We start from the raw sequence: 935 nt of genomic DNA on the forward strand, positions 1-935 counted from the left end.
CATAAGGTCAATTAATCCACTTAAGATATCATTAATACATTCATGAACTTAAATAAAATAAACACTGATTGAATCATATATCTGTACTTATTAACATAAATATTCCTACGCCGCATTTTATAACAATTCATTTAATTGCATTGAATCAATAATTACATTTAATAAAATAAAAGTCTACCATCTAAGTCTCATCACAATTACATTGTATTTACATCACAAAGTATCATAATAATACATCATGTTTATATCATAATTACATCTTTGCCATGATGGCACACATAACCATAGGATACATTTGACCTCATAAGGTCCAGGAGATATAAGAATTATCCAAAAAGAACAAAGAGAATCCAACTGGTACATGGAGACGAGCAAATCCAAGAGAGAAAGATGGAGCATGTGTGAAGCCAATCCTCACAAAATTGGAACAAAACACCCAATAGAAAATGGCACTACCACTCGACCATGTGGCCCAAAAAGGAACTACCCCTCCGTGCTAGGAGATAGAAGTAAGGCCCTCAAGCAAACTGCAAAGAAAGCAACACATGCTCTAACACATTTCATTGGGTAATCACATAAGACAAAAACTATACAGTTATGACTCCAACAAGAATGCTTTAGGTGTTACCAACAAGACTACACATTAGTGAACATAAGGGAAGAGTGTCATCGCATGGTTTTGAATGGCTTATCCTGACAGGCCTCCATAGGCCCCGACCCCCATCTTGGGGTTATCCTGGCAGCCTCTCTTGAACCCCTGACCCCCATCCAATCACTCATGCTAACCCAACAAACCTTTGGTGAGGACAAGGTAGTTGGTTTTTCCATTCCAGGCCTTCCCACTATCCTAAGTCTGTAACGAGCATCAACCATGAGCGGGGGCAGAATTAATCTTGCTTAATGTTTTAAAACTACCCAACCCCCTAATAAATTAT

Source organism: Cryptomeria japonica, chromosome 3, assembly GCF_030272615.1.
Source record: "Cryptomeria japonica chromosome 3, Sugi_1.0, whole genome shotgun sequence".
Lineage (NCBI taxonomy): Eukaryota > Viridiplantae > Streptophyta > Pinopsida > Cupressales > Cupressaceae > Cryptomeria > Cryptomeria japonica.